The sequence below is a fragment of the Mus pahari genome, chromosome 11 (genome assembly GCF_900095145.1).
Source record: "Mus pahari chromosome 11, PAHARI_EIJ_v1.1, whole genome shotgun sequence".
NCBI lineage: Eukaryota > Metazoa > Chordata > Mammalia > Rodentia > Muridae > Mus > Mus pahari.
Window position 1 is genome coordinate 36,402,886 of NC_034600.1, and position 14,896 is coordinate 36,417,781.

General features: G+C 35.9%; 1 long non-coding RNA gene across 1 annotated transcript in view; it reads left to right on the forward strand.

The window, feature by feature from the left end:
- The first annotated feature begins 391 nt into the window (after positions 1–391).
- LOC110328760 overlaps positions 392–14,896 on the forward strand; it is a 148,871-nt gene continuing 134,366 nt past the window's right edge. The window contains exon 1 of the long non-coding RNA XR_002380882.1: positions 392–719. This is a non-coding gene — a long non-coding RNA (uncharacterized LOC110328760). The remainder of the gene's footprint in view (positions 720–14,896) is intronic.

A 14,896-nucleotide genomic window follows, 5' to 3' on the forward strand; every position in this document is an offset into this window, starting at 1 on the left:
CCCACTCAATTCCTCATTGATAGCACTATGAACACAGCAGCACAGTGTTCTGTGCACAGAGCTGAGAAGTGCATATGGAGCAGAAGCTGACCACAAATGAGCAGCTCTAACAAGGAGCCAGAAAGAAAGACAGAAAGAAAGAAAGAAAGAAAGAAAGAAAGAAAGAAAGAAAGAAAGAAAGAAAGAAAGACAGACAGACAGACAGACAGACAGANGAAAGACAGAAAGAAAGAAAGAAAGAAAGAAAGAAAGAAAGAAAGAAAGAAAGAAAGAAAGAAAGACAGACAGACAGACAGACAGACAGACAGAAAGGAGAGAGAGAGAGAGAGAGAGAGAGAGAGAGAGAGAGAGAGAGAGAGAGAGAGAAGGGGGAGGGAGGGAGGGAGGGAGGGAGGAAAAGAGAGAAAGAAAGAAAGAAACCAGCCAGTTTAAATTCTTGTTTTCACCTCCATTTCTTGTGATTTATTATACAAACATAAAATAACTTGCTCTTGTAAGAAAAGCTTTTTGTTTTCCACAGTATGACTTCAAGTGAACAGTATCTTTAAAAATCTCATTCAGAGGAAGAAAAGTCAAGACACCGTTACTCTCTGTTTATAGAAACTGTTTCACGCGTGGTAAGCAGGATTCATTGCATGATTCTTTTGGGGAAAACGAGGCTACTGCATCTGGTTAGCTCACTGCACAGCAGTGTACCACACCAGTAGCGGCTGATATGGGTGAGTTTTACTTCATGATCAGCGTGCTTTATTTTCTTCTAGGAAGGCATATGAAGGGGGCCTCTTAAGTTAAAACAGAGGGAAGTTTGTTTTGAGAAACATTTTTGTTCTAAATGTTACCATTCAGTTATTTACCGATTAGAGTCAGGATTGTTGTTACACAATGTAAGTTGTTATGGGAATTATAAACTGTAAGAGGAGAATAATCACATGATCGTAATTGGCTTATAAACCTGAACTCCGAGTCATATTCTGTCTATGAGATATCAGGTAAAGTACCATCATTTAGTCCTAAGCTGATGTTGCAGTTGCAAATGTCATGCATAGTTTAGTGATGGTACTGTCTGGTGGGGTAACAGACAATAACTTGGTAGATCATGTCAGACAAAAGTAAGTAAACAATAATCGATTCTATGTAAAGCACACTTAGCTATGACCTGCCAAGATGCAAAAAGGAAAAATTGAAATTGTTTGTAACAAGAACCATTCGAGAATACAAAATTAATTTCCACCCAATGACAATCTCTAATTGAGACTTGTTAACTGAATTCTTGCAAGAGAAATATGCGGGGAAAAAAAAAACAGTAACTATAAGTTCAAATTTATTTGTTGTTTTTGTGAAAGAAGTAAGCATATTGTTGTGTCTTCCATCTCTCCATTTAACTTGAGCAATGCTTTCCTGGTTTAAGCAATAGATTGCCTTTAAGTGGTACCTTTACTGAAGTGTATATTCTGTTCTCTTAACTTCTAGATTATTAGCACCAAAGCGCTAGAGCAAACCCTGGAACTCACTTGTTACTGTCTTTCAGAAACTAGAATATAAGGTCAGGAGGTAAGGTCTTAGTCTCCCATGTAGACCTCATTTCCTCAGCTCCAGGACATCAGCAAATTATACAGTATTGGAAAAAAATAAGTGTTGGGTCACATAAAAGAATAATATAAACTCCATTTATTTACACATAATTTGTACTATGGTAGAGTCAGCTGATACCATTCAGATTGAGACTAAAATCTTCCCATCCAGATGAGGAACCCAAGGCCTATGAGCCCACTGAATTGACTGGTCAAATGGATGTCACTAGAAGACTTCACAATCTCTTGAGTGCTCTCACAAACTTCTATGAAAATAAATGAACTAGAGAAAGCACTTACTTTAACTGCCAAAGGTAGAGAAGTAAAGGAATTATTCTTTTCTAAAGATATAATACCAGAGAGTTTTAGGGTTAGAATTTTGATATACAAAGTGAAGAAGAGAAAATCATGGTTTTCTATCATATGAAGAACTATAATAGTTTAAGCATGCTAATACTTTAAAGCTCAGCTAATTGCTCATGGGATAAAATAATTTGCTATAGAAAAAGGGAGGTTCTTATTATGTTAGCAATCTTTAAATATTTCACTGATATTAGGAAGAGATATTAGTGAATAGTTAATTAAAGGCATGAGAAATTTCAAACTTTTATCTTTTATTACCTTAACAATAAATGTAAGGAGAGGAGAATTAGAGGATGCTGTTAAATGCACATAAAACAAGTCAGGTATGTGTCATTGTGCCTCTCTCTAATAGCGTGCACAGTGCAAATAAAATTAGTAAAGGTGGTACCCTCACCCAACCTTAGTTCTTTCATTTGTTAAGCTTATTCACAGACAATTTTACACACACACATAGACACCACATTCCATTCAGATTACGCGTTCTCCTCATCTTCTTTTATCATAGGCACACACATAAAGCATACACACACACACACACACACACACACAAACACATCATTCAGCTTTCCTACAAGCTATTTTTTTCCAGATTCATGGCACCTGTGTTTATTTTGTGACTTTTGAGTTTTAGTATGGCCATCTACATGTCTAGAGTAAAATATACCTTTGCAGTGTATTTTCCGTTGGTTACAGTAAGCATACACAGTAATATGGTTTACATCATGACTAACATATATAATATTTCCCTCACACCAAAATACTCCTTATTACCAACTTATAGCCAAGTCTCTCGACCCACCCAGTTCACTAGCAACAACGTATTTACTGTACCAAGTTTTATCTTTGGGAAAATGTTTCGTAAATGGAATAGTATAACGTATAAACATAGCAGACTGAGCTTCCCTCCAGTCTAGTTTATCCTATTACTTTAAATTATCCCAAAGAAGTACAAATGTATGTGTGCACAAAATATGTTCATTGGTGTTTACAGCAATTTTATTTTTGACAGCTGAAAACTTTAAGCCATCTCTATGTCCTTCAACAAGTAAATAATTTAAAAACTATGATAATGCATATAAATTCATTTACTACATATATAGTATTTATATGTGTATAAACACTACTCAGCTATGAAGAAACAAGGTACTGATGTACATAATAATTTCAATGAATATCTAAGGGGATATACTGAGTGAAAGAAGTTCCTAAAACCTGTATGCTCAATTGCTTTATGTGTATATCTTGAATATAGTGGTGGCTATGTGAGGGACATATGTGATAAAATAAAAACTGATTTTCATAAACTCACAGGAGTGCATAGAAATAATGAATTATGAACTGGCCAAAATATGTTGCAGTGTTAAATTTTGGTTGTGATATTGATAATGGCTAAATATTGACATAGCAAAAGATGGTAATTCTTTGCATTTTTTACTATTGAATATGAAGCTGTAATTATATCAAAATAAAAATAAAAAAGAACTGAATATAGCGGTATACTACTTCAATCACAACAATTGGGAAGCAGAGACAGCCAGATCTCTGAGTTTGTGGTCAACCTGGTCTACCAAGAGAGTTCCGGGGGGCTGGAGAGATAGAGCAAAGTTTAAGAGCATTGGTTGTTCTTCCAAAGGTCCTGATTTTAATTCCTACCAACCATATGATAGCTCTCAACCATCTGTAATGGTATCCAATACCCTCTTCTGCTGTGTCTGAAGACAATGACAGTGTACTCATATATATAAAATAAATCAATAAATATTTTTAAAATATCATGCATGAGAGAGAGAGAGAGAGAGAGAGAGAGAGAGAGAGAGAGATGGGTGAGGGTGAGGGGAATCGATCGATCATGGACAGCAAAGGCTACATGTAGAAACCCTGTCTTTTTCTTCTTAATATTATTTTAAATTTGTATGTAAAGCAGTGCATTTCCCTATGGCTTTGTCATAATTTTTTTGTTTTGTTTTGGGTGACACCCATGATGTCTCCAACCCCATACCTGTTTAAACCAGTCCAAGCTAGTAATATCTCCCTCTTTTTATTCACACGTATTCTTCCATGAGGTCTCTTCTCCTATTCCACAGACACTTCAAGTTAAGTACATGAGTCTAGACATCTGTTTTCCAATTATTTATAGCTGTAGAATAGTGATGCCATTAGCCATTGTGAGAGGGCTTTTTGGTTTTTGGTTTTGGTTTTTTAGGTTTTGTTTGTTTATTTCTTTGTTGTTTGTTTTGGTTCTTTTGGCCTTGGATATTACTTGAGCAGTGGCACAAATGAAGGAGTTTAGGGGATCCTGGATAATTTTTATGAAGAAGTGATTAATATTCGTAAGTTCCCACAGACTTCATTGATTTCATATAACAAATAGGGCTATATTAGCACACTCGAGTATTCTAGAGTGCGTTGTTAGTAATTAGTATCAAGTGCTTCTTTATATATTTTATTTTACTGCCCATCTAGAATTACAATATAATGGATATGTACAGAATACAGTGAAGATGTCCTTAAATGTTATAACTATAGAGAAGGTAAAAATATTTTCAACAGTGTTAATTAATGAAGCAGTAGTACTTACCAAATTGTCCTCTTTGGAAAAAATAAAAATAAAAAAGTAAATATGACATTTCATCTCCCACAAATGAAATGAGAGAGATCACAATATATGGCTTTAGAAACACAAATCTTCTTCCCTGGGAGATCTCATATGACTGTCTTTCTTTTGGATGTTCCTCCAAGGTAGATTGCTCACACATGTTAACCCTTAAAAATTTTTCTATTCAATGTGTTGCTTCTTGAAGCACACACTAGCACCCTTAGAACTGTGCCACCCTCTTGTCCCATTTAAAAACTTAAGAACTCATAACAGTTTTGAGTCGAGTATAATGTACTAACTTTATTAGTTTTACAACTCTTCACCTTATGACGCCTCTGGAGGTCATGGCTCTCCACTAGATAAGTTAGACTCACCACAAGTTAAATACTAGATGATAGCAGGCAGTCCTCTTAGAAACCCTCTGGCCTAAGTATTTGATCCAAAATATTCTAACCATTTTAAAAGTAAAAGTAATTTACTAAAAGTAATTTTAAAAGTACAGGCAGAGCTTTCCTGTACTTCCAAAACTGCTCAGTAGAGGAACAAGAAAGGAACAACAGACAACCTTCCTAATGCAAGTCATGGCAGTCGGAGTGCTGGCAAGTAATGTCTGAGCTGACAAATCCTGCAGCAGAATAATGGGTATTTTGGGTTCCTGAGAACATGGCTAAAAGAACATATATGAACTCTTTGATGAAAATATGGAATCCCATAGCTGATGGGATCATTTCTTAGAGGATTAATCATTATTTTGGTGAAAAAGATGACACTTTTTAAATGGCAAACACACAGAAAAGTTTCATGTGCACTATCGGCTTTTAGGGCTCATTGGTGGATATTTTTAAGTTGATTTTTGATATCTAAGTAATCTAAAGAGGCCTCTGCATTAGACTCTCACTACTGAAGTAGAATATGTTTTAGAAGCTGAATGCTTTTATCAGAAGGCAGACAGTGGCTTCATCTAGTGTGTTACAGACATTGATAGAGTTTAGCATTCATGCATGAGTAAAGCTGTCTATAAAAATATTAAGAGAACTATTATCTCTGTTTGATTAAAAAATACTGAAGACAACATAACTATGGCTATGTCTCAATTGGTTGTTTTAACAAGAAACAGAGAGGTAAAGAGATGTGCTGTGAGTGGGTTACTGACTCAAGGAGGAGTCTGTATTTTCAGTAGTAATGGTAATGGGGACAGATGGAAGCTTTCAATTGCTGAGTGGTAAGAGGATGTGCTGTGGGGAGAATAACCTTCTCACCACGAGGCTGCCACGGCTAGAGCTGATAACAACTGAAACAAGGCTGAAGAACAAAGAGAAATTGATAATAATCTATTATCTGTAAATTGGCTGAGACAATTGAGGATTATGCAGCTTTTTGATAAAAAGAAATTTAGTTTACATGGTGATAAAATATCTACCTTGTACATGTTGAACCCTTTAGCTGATGCACTAGATATTTTCAAATGAATCAAAATGAGAAGCCTGTGAGCTCCTTTAAAATCAGCATACTTGGCTTCTTTCAACACAGTCAAGGAAAATAAGGCTTTTCATAAAAACACTCTTGAGTTATCAAGTTCTAATTTTAAGAGGAGGATATTATTTTTACTTATCTTTATTTTATAGATAGTAATCAATCATTGGAAGAACAGAAACACACAGTTAAAAGAAAATAAGTGTGGCTACTAGCTGATACTTCCTTGCTTCTCAGAGAAAAAGTTTGTGTTTTTTTCTTTCTTTGTGATATATTCTAAACATTTATGCAGGTTGGAGGGAAAGGAAAAGAAGGAGAGGTTGGGAGAGGTGAGGAGAGAGGAGAGAGGAGGAAGATATAGAGGAAAGAGAAGGGGATAAATAGAAAGGGCAGGTTTTGTATAGAAGGTGGACAGAAAAATAAGATAGAGAAGGTAACAGGAGGTTAGGGGAGAGGAGGGTATGGGGGGCAAGGCAAGGTGAGGCAATGCAAAAAAAAAAAAATAGATGCTTTTACAAAAAATGGAATCATGCCAGACAACATTAGCATATTCTGTGTATTAACCTCTTTGGCTTAGTAATGTAGAATTATTTACTCTTCTGATGCACAAATGATCCAAAATATCTTAGTGATTATTAGTAATAATGATGAAAGCTGACATAACTAAGTGAGCACTGTAAAATGCCTAAGTATTTCACAATGATTATGATCATCATTTCAAATCTTAAGATATTACTTATTTTCTCTTCTTGAAAAGGAAAAGTTTAAGACACAATTAGCAAAACAGATTAATTAAAAGCCTTTATGTAGCACCTCACAGACTTAGTGAATACAAGTCTATTTCACATCAAAATTTGTACACTAAGCATTGTACATATAGCCTCCCTTACTAAACTTGTCAAGTATGCAAATGAAACTGTAAAGATAGAAAGATGTAATCATGGTGCAGCAATGTGCAACCTTACAATATCAGAGAACCCCAAAACTGCAGAGGAAAAGCTGTAAAAGTAAAGTGACAAATACCAGTGAAGAATTCATATAGTACTTTCCCAGGGCATGGATCCTGGAGGTAAATTTTGGGTGGACCATAGAGTCCATAATGAGAGATAGAATGTAAAATTATGACTGAAATCATTGTGAAAAGCTCTTGATCATACCTTGTGAACTAGTGTATTTGGAGAAAAATTTACACTTCCCCCAAAAAGGTAATAAGGAACACAAGTTTCAATTTAGAACATTTTCAATTTCTATATTTTTTATTTTCCAATAGTCATAATTTGTCTTATTGTGTTTCATTGAGATAGAACTCCTATACCATTTATTTTTAGTCCAGACCAAGATGTTGTAATATATTTTATTATGGAATGCTTCACTCAATTATCTATGTTTTTAAAATCAGATCTTCAACACATTTTTTTATTAAATTTAAAAGGTTTAACATTCTCATTTAGCTTAACACTTCAATAGAAATACATTTATTATGGTAAGACTTATACAGATCTGATATTGTTTTTGAACCTTTATTGGAAGCTCATAAAAATATAACCAGAACATATAGTCCTATTAATTGAGGCATTTCACAGCAATATCGTGCCTTCTTCTTTAAAATAAAAAAGATGAATGTGGCAGTTGAACTCTGTAAAGAGCATTCTGTACATTTGAACTGGGGGGTAGACAAAGAACAACTGTGTCTATTGCAATTGATATCATACTTTAATTAAAAAGGGGAAATACAGAAGATTAATTTTTTATTACCTTCTTCAATTCCCAGCCATCTCTACGTCAAAGAAGAGACATCATGTAAAATGAGAAAATCAGCTGGATACAGTTGATTGGAGTCTTCATTTTCAGATTTATCTCTCTGCCTTACAATATCCATGGATATTATCTGATGAAGTTCATCTGATGAAGCACATGAACTATTTCTTTGTTAGAAATAAGTATTTATGAAAATATCTATTAGGTATGCACCTCTTGACCCAGCCTAATTTAGAAGATAGTATTTGAGAACTGATAGTATACTTCAATGTAATTTCCATTGCTGTTCTGTAACTTACTATAAAGCTGAGATTCAAGTATACCATGAAATATTAGACTCTCCAGCTCCTAAGTTGCTCTCAGTTATTTCTTGGGAAATGTTAAGACAGAAGTTGTGATTTCTATTTAATCTGAAGGCACAGTGATAACACTGGGCATATGTATTTTCCATAGAATATGAAGTAGAAAAACAAATTGTGGAACAAAATAGTGTTTTCGTACATATTTGTGTTACTCTACTTCTTGGATGTATCTCTGAACTGCTTGTGACTCATTGTGTATGTCTACGTTATTATGTAGTTCTCATTTATTGGGTGGTTAAATTTAAATGAATCCCAACTTAGTCATTCTTTATATTAGACTAAGTAAAATAAAGATAACTAGCAATACAAAGTTAAAAAATTCTGACTGTTCAGTGGGATTTTGCTCATCACATTCTTAGGTGGAGTGTCTACTGTTTAGCAGTCAAGCAGGAGACAACCAGAGTTTAAACTGTTGTGTATTCTAATTACCAACCACCTTGATATCCATAAGGAGAACCACTTTCACTTTTAACTTTTAGAACGATAGCTGCAAGGATCTTTGCATTTTCCCCCCAAAGACCATTTCAATTATATAATTTAGTTATTTATATAACTAATTAGTGAATGAGAGGATCATACTAAGAATGTAGGATTATAAGAACATGCATCTGGTCAGGCAGTGGTGGTGCCAGTCCTTCAATCCCAGCACTTGGGAAGCGGAGATAGGCAGATTTCTGAGTTCAAGGCCAGCATGGTCTACAGAGTGAGTTCCAGGACAGCCAGGGCTACACAGAGAAACCCCGTCTCAAAAACAAACAAACAAGCAAGCAAGCAAACAAACAAAAAACTCCATGCATCTGGCATATTACTAAAAACATATAGAACACTTCCTTATATATGCTGTGGTGACAATTATACAACAAGCAGAGCTACAAAGGAACACGTGAATATCAGTTTAAAATCATAGAAGCTACCAGTCACAGTTTTACTTAAATCATTTCAGCCATAATAATACAATGAAACAAGGTTATATTTTACAAATAAAGTATCTTGTACAATTTCAATTATTTTTTATACATCTCTTTTTTTTTCTTTTTGTTTTATTTTTTATTATTTTCTTTATTTACATTTCAAATGCTATCCCAAAAGTTTCCTATACCCCTCCCCCCACCTCTGCTCCCCTACCCACCCACTCCCACTACTTGGCCCAGGCCTTGCCCTGTGCTGGGTCCTATAAAGTTTACAAGACCAAGGGGCCTCTCTTCCCAATGATGGCTGATTAGGCCATCTTCTGCTACATATGCAGCTAGAGACACGAGCTCAGGGGGTACTGGTTAGTTCATATTGTTTTTCCACCTACAGGGTTGCAGCCCCCTTCAGGTCCTTGGGTACTTTCTCTAGTTCCTCCATTGGGGACCCTGTGTTCCATCCAATAGCTGGCTGTGAGCATCCACTTCTGTGTTTGCCAGGCACTGTCATAGCCTCACAAGAGTCCGCAATATCAGGGTCCCTTCAGCAGAATCTTGCTGGCATGAGCATTAGTATCTAGGTTTGGTGGCTGATGATGGGATGGACTCCCGAATGGGGTAGTCTCTGGATAGTCCATCCTTTAATCTTAGCTCTAAATTTTGACTCTGTACCTATATCCTTTCATGAGTATTTTGTTCCTTATTCTAAGGAGGAATGAAGTATCCACCCAGTGGTCATCCTTCTTGGTTTTCTTCTGTTTTGCATAATGTATCTTGGGTATTCTAAGTTTCTGGGCTAATATCCGCTTATCAGTGAGTGCATATCTAGTGACTTCTTTTGTGATTGGCTTACCTCACTAAGGATGATATCCTCCAGATACATCTATTTGCCCAAGAATTTCATAAATTCATTGTTTTTAATAGCTGAGTAGTACTCCATTGTGTAAATGTACCACAGTTTCTGTATCCATTCCTCTATTGAGGGACATCTGGGTTCTTTCCAGCTTCTGGCTATTATAAATAAGGCTGCTATGAACATAGTGGAGCATGTGTCCTTATTACCAGTTGGAAGATCTTCTGGGTATATGCCCAGAAGAGGTATTGCTGGGTCCTCCGGTAGTACTATGTCCAATTTTCTGAGGAACCGCCAGACTGATTTCCAGAGTGGTTGTACAAGCTTGCAATCCCACCAGCAATGGAGGAGTGTTCCTATTTCTCCACAACCTCGCCAGCATCTGCTGTCACCTGAATTTTTAATCTTAGCCATTCTGACTGGTGTGAGATGGAATCTCAGGGTTGTTTTGATTTGCATTTCCCTGATGGCTAAGGATGTTGAACATTTTTTCAGGTGTTTCTCAACCATTCGATATTCTTCAGTTGAGAATTCTTTATTTAGCTCTGTACCCCATTTTTTAATGGGGTTTTTTGAGTTTCTGGAGTCCAGTTTCTTGAGCTCTTTGTATATAATGGATATTAGTCCTCTATCAGATTTAGGATTGGTAAAAATTCTTTCCCAATCTGTTGGTGGCCTTTTTGTCTTGGCTGGAGAGATGGCTCAGCCGTTAAAGGCTAGGCTCACAACCATAAAATTTCAATTATTTTAATGTTATGATAAACTCATCCCTTAAAATATACACCCAGATTACACTACACAGAATGCAATGCTACCATACCATGTCACTTAAATATTTGTCGAGTTCTCTTGGGGAGAATTCTGGATCACAGAATAGAATTTTCATTATGGAATTGATAAATTTCAACCACATTTAATATTTCTTAATTCAAATGTTTTTTGATAAAAATAAGAGTTTATAAGAAGGTAGTAGCTATTATAGTGAATTGTTGATTCTTAAAAATTACTTGTTTCCTGGACTTTTTAAAATCCCTTCAGTGGACATAGTAATTTTTCTTAATAATTTATTTATTTTTAGTTAAAATATAATTATGTCAAATCCCTTCTTCACTTTCCTCTCCCCAATTCCTCAAATCTCTTCCTCCCTCTCAGTTTCATGTCTTCTTTTGCTTTGTTTGCTATTGTTACATTTATATGAATGTATATATAAATATAAAGACACAACCTACTGAGTTGGTTTACTGTTGTCTTACGTATATGATTTGAGGTCTGACCACTTGGTATTGGATAATCAACTAAAGGGCATAAAATTATTTTATCCCTGGGTATAAATCTTAGTGACTCCTAAGGCTACAGGTTTTCATTTAAGACAATAAGAACAAGACTACCTGCATAACTGAATTGCGACCATCCTTTCTGGGAGCCACTTTTAGAAGCACTTGCATCAGTTATCTGCTCCAGAGCAAATTGGACCCCAATCATGAGCTACTATCTAACGAATATACCTTCATGGTGCTTTTGTGCTTGTTTGTCACCATAACCTCCACAAATGGCACAAGCAGTCATTTCTTCAGCTACGTAAGCATCTTTCTTGCTTTTAAATTTCTTAGTCCTGAAATAAGAATCTTGTAGAACACAGGAAAATGTGAAGATTGAAAATAAAAATAACATGCACTTCTGTGGATGGAAAACATCCACAGTTAAAGTAGATCATTGTTAATTTTTGCAAGAATATTAAATGATTCTTTAATATATGCTGGTGTCTAATTTAAATGTTGCAAAATACCTTTTTATCTTCAGGATTTTAAAACCTATGTCCTCTACAAATTCAAATAAACATATATAGCAGAAAAGTTACTTGTCTTTAGTGTAATGCAACTACCCATCTTTTAAAACAGCAAATGCCTTGGATATAAACAAAGAGTATTCTATGGGGCTTATTAAATTATGATCCATGAAGTAACAAAAATTTTAAATCAATAAGAATGGAAGGAGCTGGGAAAAGTGCTTCTGATGCTACTTCTTTTTTAATATTTTAAATCAATTTTATTAGTATCCATTTCTTCACACTTAAACATTTGTATATATATTTTTTATTATTTAAACATTTTTACAGTGCAAATTTTATCCTCCTCCCTGTCTACTCTCTGAATGTTTCACATCCCATACCTCCTCGCCCACCATCTCCAAGAGAATGTCCCTACTGCACCCCCACCCTACCAGACCTCACCACCAGAGCCACTCCCTGGGCCCTCAAGTCTTTTGAGTCAAGACCCAGCATTTCTCTGCTATTTATGTGTTGGGGGCCTTATAACAGCTGCAGTATATTGCCTGGTTGGTAGCTCAGCATCAGAGCAATCTTTGGGGTCCAGGTTAGTTGACACTGCTGGTCTTCTTATAGGGTCACCTTCCTCCTCAGCTTCTTACAGCTTTTCCCTAATTCAACCACAGAGGTCACCAGGTTCTATCCATTGGGTGGGTGTAAATATATGCATCTGACTCTTCCAGCTGCTTGTTGGACCTCTCAGAGGGCTAGGCTCCTGTTTGTAAGCACACCATAATATAAATAATAGTGCCAGGCCTTGGGGCCTACCGTTGATCTGGATAGCCACACACACACACACACACACACACAAAAAAAAAAAAAAAAAAAAAAAAAAAGAAAGAAAAAAAAGAAAAAGAAAAAGTCACTTTAAACAAATATATGAAAGGTATGTATGACAATAACTTCAATAACTTCAAGCCTCTCAAGAAAGAAATTGAAGAGGTTCTCAGAAAATGGAGAGATCTCTATTACTCATGGATTGGCAGAATTAATACAGTAAAAATCAGCCATCCTACCAAAAGACTCTACAGATTCTACACAATCCCCATAGGCCTGAAAATTTACTGCTGTGGTTCTACGATTATTTACTGGAAACTCAAATCTTTCATTCTTGTTGATACTTAGCTTACTATTTTACCTCAGTGCACAAGATGAGTACTTAAAAATTAATTACCAAGTGTCCTCCTCATAGAAGCATCTCGTTAACATCTTCCTCATACATGATGTATCATAATAAGCCCAGCTTTCCCTGTACCTACAATGTTCTGAGTGTGTTCTGACAGTAGACTGATATTATGCTTTTCCTGAGAAATAATCAGCAGTACTACCTACCGTTTTTAGAAAGGTTTTTGTTAACAGATATTAATACACATACTTACACAATATTGGGTTTCATTACATTTTCGTACATGTACGTAAAAAGTTTAATCATGTCACTCTTGTTACCTTCTTTTTCTTCCCGCCCCATTCTCTTCCTCCTCTCCATCCCAGTTTTCTCTCATCTATTTGTTTTGTTAGTTAATCTTGTGACCAAATGGGTTTTAGGGGAGTTATTTACAAGAGCATGTGTGCTATTTACAGGGGTATGTGTATATTTATTGACAGTGGCTAGATCACTGAGGAAATGTCTCTTAACTGTCATTAACCATTATCAGCATAGGAATCTTGAGGGAAAGGAGAGCCATGCTTGCCTCCTCCATGATTCGTGAAAAGGTGTTGACATCTTTTAGAAATCTTGTGCAGGAATCATTGCTGCTGTGAGTTCTAGAATGTAACATCTTTGTCCTGTTAGGAAGCCAATTTCCACTCATATTTCCTCTCCATTTCACAATGTTCTCTGTGCCTTGGAGTGGCTTTTAGTGATGTTCTATTTATGCCTGGGCTTATAACAGCCTTTGACTCTGTACCTTAACAAGTTATGCATTTCTTCAGTTAATTCTGACCATTACAAAACACAGCTTCATACAAGAGTTGAAAAACATCCCTATTCTTTCTCTCTCTCTCTCTCTCTCTCTCTCTCTCTCTCTATATATATATATATATATATATATATATATGTGTGTGTGTGTGTGTGTGTGTGTGTGTATGTGTGTTAGTTATGTGGTTATATAGTAGTTATATAATTATTTAGAAAACAGATTGATAGACACTTCATATCTACTTAACAAAACCATAACAATAGTTTCCTTGTGATGGTCTTCAATCCTATAGGTATAGACTATTGATGAGGTTCACAATAGCAGATATATATTTCCTTCAGTGGAGTAGGTAGGCATCAAACCCAGTAAGAAAATAGTTGGTCACCCTATAATATACTTCACTATTTCACAAATGAATTCATCTTCTCTGACTGGTAAGTAATTTTGTTGCACACAGAAGTTCCACAGCTAAGTGAGCCTGTTGAGACAGTTCTTCCAAAGAAACGTCCATAGAAACACTTTAGTAGTATGCAGGTCTGCCAGGGAGGAAGCTTTGAACACAACTTCAGGTTGATTTATCTACGGAGACCAAGTCAAGTGGCATCTCTGGCATGTGATTTTACCAAGCAATTCTGATTGGCAGCCGAAAGCAGTGCCAATTGTCTGTATAATTTCAGGAATTTCAGGAGCTGCCATTACCCACAACTTGTATGCAGGTAGTCCAAGTTTGGCAGTATGTTTTCCTTTAATGACCTGGGCTTCTTGGATGGTTTTATCTGTTCAGAAAATGTATGGAAATCCACAAAGAAGTCTTATACTTAATAAACTAATTTAAGAAATACATAAAAGAGATCAAAAGGAGCTACCCTACCTATATCACCTATTTAGACAGCATACCAATTCCTATGGAAAAGTTATTCTAAAATGCGGCTAACTCCAGAAGAGGAAACAACTAAAATTCTTTTCCCTAAAATGTATTTCATGTGCTCCAGGCTCTTCCCCGCTTTCTTCTCTATTAGTTTCATTGTATCTGGTTTTACAAGGAGGTTCTTTTTTTTTCCCAATTTTTATTAGGTATTTACTTCATTTACATTTTAATGCTATCCCCAAAGTCCCCTATACCCTCCCCCCAATGTTAACCTACCCACCCACTCCCACTTCTTGGCCCTGGTGTTCCCCTGTACTGGGGCTTATAAAGTTTGCAAGACCAAGGGGCCTCTCTTCCCAATGATGGCTGACTAGACCATCTTCTGCTACATATGCAGCTA